General features: G+C 47.3%; 1 non-coding gene across 1 annotated transcript; it reads left to right on the top strand.

Annotated features, from left to right (window-relative positions):
- Positions 1-4,656: 4,656 nt before the first annotated feature.
- On the top strand, positions 4,657-4,728 carry Trnat-ugu (transfer RNA threonine (anticodon UGU)). Its single transcript has one exon. It is a non-coding gene; the product is annotated as a tRNA-Thr (tRNA).
- The last annotated feature ends 311 nt before the right edge of the window (positions 4,729-5,039 follow it).

The following is a 5,039-nucleotide window of genomic DNA, read 5'->3' as shown; positions in this document are numbered from 1 at the left end:
GGAGCGCAGCACGCGTAACTGAAGGAAGATGCCATGCGTGAGAAAATAAGGTAGAAGACAAGTGGGTAGATTATCAAGCATATCTTTACGCCATCCACGAGGGTTTTCGCATTGTTCTAAACATAACGCTCGATAAAGAGATGCACGGAACAGATTGCTTGAGAAACTCTCGTCTAAGGTCGCTCGCCGTTGGGCTCCCATGCGGCGAAACATGCCGTGGACGGGAAATCAATTTTATTGACGAGTTTGCCAAAGGGCAGACAGAATTTATAAGCGGCTTCTCACTTCCGAATGCATAAGCCACGGTACACCCGTTACAAGGTCTTGGTTCGTGCCAGGGTGCACACGAGTAACGAGCTTGTGCTCCCCGCTGTGCTGGGCGCGGTGCGAGACGCGAGGTATCGAGCAGGAGACATTGTCTCGGAGTATAGAGAAACAAGGCTGCGCTATTTCAGGCACCACAGCATGGGAAGAAGATATAAATCTATTTTTTCGCTATACGCTACACGTTGGAATCATGGTGTACATGGACCAGAGGTTTCATTAACCAGGAAAGCACAGAAGAAGCGAAGAAGGCCACAGAATAAAACAGGTTTAATACGGAAAAATCAACGTTGTGTGTACGTACTGATGCAGTTCTCTTTGCAGCAAACATTTGGGGCAGTGTGCGAGCTCCAGCTTCACGTTTGTTGATGCCAAATTGTTTATTTTATTAAAGCCAAGATGAGCTTGCTTCTGATGAAGAGGCAGTGGAAAACAAGATCTAGAACATATCTGTCTTGAGCCGCATGTTGTACCGGCCCTGCATGCACGAGATAATTCAATGTATCCAGCTGTTGCATTGTTTTCCTCTGACAGCTCCTTCCCACTACAGCGTGCGAGTACTCTGGGAACTGGTTGCCTCCTCTAGTTTTTTGTCCCCTGGTAGAATGGATCGATGTTTCTTCCCTTAAATCTATCTGCAGAAAAACAAGAGCAGCAAGAATGAGTTTGTGCCTACAAGTTGGGCTTGCGTGGAGATGTCCCACGCTGGGCAGCTGCGCCCACTGCGACAGCCGCTGGTAGGACTTTCCTTAATTAGATTTCTCCGACAACAAAACGTTTTCCCCTGTTGTGTTACATTATCCGGTACGGCAATTTTTCCACCGACTATAGACGCGTCTGTCGGCGCGTCGAAACACGAACAGTGTGGAGCATGCTTACACAATCTGTTACTTGGGTGTTTTGTGGCTTCCGAAGCGGTAAAAGCTCTTGCTGTTTTAATGGCTGATTCAGTTTTCCTGTTGGCTGGGTGTGCTCTCATAATTGGTTTTGCGTGGAGCGCACGAGCTCGTAAGGCTACGAATGGGGGTCTCAATCAAGTGGCAGGTACATGGCCCTCTGTAAAAGTTAATAGCAAGTGCTTGAACACTGCCAACATAATTGTGTAATTTACTGTCCGCGGTGCACATTACATGCAGACATTAGCAATACTTTGTACGAAAGTTTGACCCTCTGACACAGCTTTATTGACGATTTGCATAACATTCGTGCCGAGGAAGGAATATCTCGGTGAAGGGTACCCTTCTTTATTCAATGAACGATCAATTTCTTGCGGTGGCATAGTTACGGTAATATTCAAGACGCCGAATTCCATGTCGAAGGATTGGAGTTTGGAGGCCAGCTTTCCGCATGTAAATGTCGTTTCTACCATAACACGCTGTTTGACATTCAGGTTATTCTTCTCATTTTTATCCTTACCAATGTTGTAGAAAAATGATCGAAAACTCAGTCAGTAATATCCCTACTTTAATTGGCCCTATTTGTTAAATGCGTCAGTTACATATTTCTCAACCCACACTTTGGCAGCAAGTATTTCAACAGGTTATTCAAAATTTATTCAAATATGGTTCGACACTTAAGTTTCAGGCTGCTGTGCCTGCTCGTTGGCATCAAGTATCTGTAATGTTTGGCTTCGCAATATACCGACTAATGTCTACCTTCAGAAGATTTTCATGTACTCATCCCTTACGCCCTATACCAATGAAGTTCGTGTGATACAACCCTTGATTTCTTCATGCACGGCTTAACTTTTGCAAAGACTTTTTAGAAGGGGAGTTGTAGTACTACCCGTAAGTTAGGTGTTGCGAAACAAAATACCAAGAAAGTGCGAACTCTCCTGAACGCGTGCTCCTCGGCGACCGCCGAGCGTTTCCGGCACGCGCATTGGCTTTAACATAAAAAATTACGCCCATTTTGCCGCGAGGGAACCCTGATGAGGTGCGACGCATCAGGGGGGAGCGTTTGGACTGACGCTGGTATTGGATTGCGTCAGTCCACTCGTTGAAGGGACTGTCGCTTCCATCACGTCTTCATAGGAAGATCTTGCACGGAGGTATCGTCAAGCAAAGTCAGGTCAAGTGCGAGAGCGAGCGCTGGACTGATCCGGCGCCGTGCGCTCCCCCGCTTATATTCCCGCTTTGAAAGGAGAGGAGCTGGGGTGGAGTGTCGCACGCATGCGCACACATGCGCGCACCCAGAGCAGTGAAGCGCACACGCGCAGCTGTTATGATAATGAGACGGAGTGAGAGTGAGCACAACTGCGCGCACCCAGAGCAGCGAAGCGCACACGCGCAACTGTTGTTATGATAATGAGACGGAGGGAGAGTGTTGCGCACAGCTGTTGGAGAGAAGAACGGAGGAGAGTTGCGCATGTGCAGTGAGCGTGCGGACGCCGTGACGACAACAACGCCGATGGAGGGACATGCCCGCGAGCAAAAGATGCGTCGCATCTAAAACTGCAAAAACACCGAGGAGCGAGAAAATGCCCAGTGCCCAGAAGTGGTGCCTCGCGGCGACCGGCGAGTCCCCGTTTCGCGCAGTGGCTTTACAAAAAAAAAAAAAAAACTCCAGCGCTGTCGTCAAGAGCTTCAACGCATGTAAAAAAAACTCCAGCGCTAACGCTTTAGTTGCAATGACACCGTGCTTGGGAGAGGCCACAGCGGCCACAGCATTCTGTAAACCCATTGTGGATGATTCGAGACATGTGTATGAGTGTGCCACACCTTCCCGAGACTACTTGCAGTCCCGCCACTGCTGCCTCGAGTTGATGGCGAAAGCTGGTGGAAGTCTACAATGCCGAGGAATACTGGGCGTCCACCACTCGCCGTAAAGAAGACGACGACCTCTTCGATGCATACGACGACAATTACTAGCACCTTCACTATGCAAACAAACAATTATACTGAAACTTAACTTTGTGTCCGGCAAATTCACCTTCAACAGCTTCCCCATTCTAGTCTTGAGCGAGAGCGCAAATTTCCATGAAATTTTTCCCATCAAATTCACCTATCTGCCTTCTACGAACCGCAGTGCTCCCCAGTGTCGTGTTATTCTACTCAGCAAATCCAGCAAATGCCCCGCGTGCGTCTCATGTTTTGAATCTTACGTCTCACTCTTGGTTATATCTGCATGCTTGCTCTTTTAGGCGACAGTCTCCTGTGCTACCTAAACCCGAAAATATTAAGTATTAGTATGTCGGTCTGTCTGGCAATCTGTCTATCTATGTACACACACACAAACACAATATACAACCTATATATATATATATATATATATATATATATATATATATATATATAGTAAGGAAATGAGGGGCTCGTTAAGGAAATACAGAAAGATAGGTCAGCAGTCTACGACGCCAAAGGAGGCATAGGGGTGTGGTTAGGCTCTTTTCTTTTTTTTTTTATTACGGTTAATGAAGTGAACTTTTTTTTTTAATATACAGAAGAAAGAAAGAAAAACACGCGCCCAGAGTGGGGACCGAACCCACGCCTTTCGATTACATGTCGAATGCCTTACCAATTCGGCTATCTGGGCAACTGTGTTCTCCTTCACTTTCTGGGCTATTTATATTTACTAGGAGTGTATCTGACACTTGAGGGTGGTAGCCAGCGCCACTCTGACTACACGGGGAGAAGGGGACCTTCTTTTCAACCTCCGGGGCGTGACTCCAACGTCTACAGCCTGTCATGAGCGGGTAACTGGCGGGAAGCCCTCTTATGCTACCTAGGCATCAAGGCTGCCAGAACCGAGACCCTCGCTAAGCTTTCGCAGAATGATATAGTAAGGAAATGAGGGGCTCGTTAAGGAAATACAGAAAGATAGGTCAGCAGTCTACGACGCCAAAGGAGGCATAGGGGTGTGGTTAGGCTCTTTTCTTTTTTTTATTACGGTTAATGAAGTGAACTTTTTTTTTAATATACAGAAGAAAGAAAGAAAAACACGCGCCCAGAGTGGGGACCGAACCCATGCCTTTCGATTACATGTCGAAAAAGAAAAGAGCCTAACCACACCCCTATGCCTCCTTTGGCGTCGTAGACTGCTGACCTATCTTTCTGTATTTCCTTAACGAGCCCCTCATTTCCTTACTATATCATTCTGCGAAAGCTTAGCGAGGGTCTCGATTCTGGCAGCCTTGATGCCTAGGTAGCATAAGAGGGCTTCCCGCCAGTTACCCGCTCATGACAGGATGTAGACGTTGGAGTCACGCCCCGGAGGTTGAAAAGAAGGTCCCCTTCTCCCCGTGTAGTCAGAGTGGCGCTGGCTACCACCCTCAAGTGTCAGATACACTCCTAGTAAATATAAATAGCCCAGAAAGTGAAGGAGAACACAGTCGCCCAGATAGCCGAATTGGTAAGGCATTCGACTTGTAATCGAAAGGCGTGGGTTCGGTCCCCACTCTGGGCGCGTGTTTTTCTTTCTTTCTTCTGTATATTTAAAAAAAAAGTTCACTTCATTAACCGTAATAAAAAAAAAGAAAAGAGCCTAACCACACCCCTATGCCTCCTTTGGCGTCGTAGACTGCTGACCTATCTTTCTGTATTTCCTTAACGAGCCCCTCATTTCCTTACTATATCATTCTGCGAAAGCTTAGCGAGGGTCTCGGTTCTGGCAGCCTTGATGCTAGGTAGCATAAGAGGGCTTCCCGCCAGTTACCCGCTCATGACAGGCTGTAGACGTTGGATTCACGCCCCGGAGGTTGAAAAGAAGGTCCCCTT

This window comes from Haemaphysalis longicornis, unplaced genomic scaffold (assembly GCF_048455015.1).
Source record: "Haemaphysalis longicornis isolate Haplotype H1 unplaced genomic scaffold, Haemaphysalis longicornis Haplotype H1 scaffold_6, whole genome shotgun sequence".
Taxonomy (NCBI): domain Eukaryota; kingdom Metazoa; phylum Arthropoda; class Arachnida; order Ixodida; family Ixodidae; genus Haemaphysalis; species Haemaphysalis longicornis.
The sequence above is the reverse complement of the archived record's forward strand: the minus strand, read 5'-3'. Positions and strand labels throughout refer to the sequence as shown.